Source organism: Myotis davidii, unplaced genomic scaffold, assembly GCF_000327345.1.
Source record: "Myotis davidii unplaced genomic scaffold, ASM32734v1 scaffold586, whole genome shotgun sequence".
Classification (NCBI taxonomy): Eukaryota; Metazoa; Chordata; class Mammalia; order Chiroptera; family Vespertilionidae; genus Myotis; species Myotis davidii.
Window position 1 is genome coordinate 1,169,109 of NW_006296809.1, and position 336 is coordinate 1,169,444.

Sequence of the window (336 nt, forward strand, 5' to 3'; positions counted from 1 at the left end):
TTGGTTCGTTGGTCGCTAGGGGTGTGGTCACGGGCCCAGTCTCTGGGCGATCACAAGATCTGGAGTGGCGTCGTTCGGGCCCGGAGCCAGAAGACGCGCCTGCGCCTGCGCGGCCCAGCGTACTTCCGCTGCTTACGTTCTTTCCGCCGGGAAAAGGCGCCCGCACCGGAAGCGGAAATGGTTGGAGGCTCTTGGCTCCGCCCCGGCGTCCATCTTGGAAGCCCGGAGGCGGCGCCGCGCAGTACAGAGCGGAAGTGCTAGCCTGCCCCTTCCCGGACCGAGCGAAGCACCGGCGCGGCCCCTGCCCGCGTCCTTCTCCCCGCGGCCCTCGGAGAC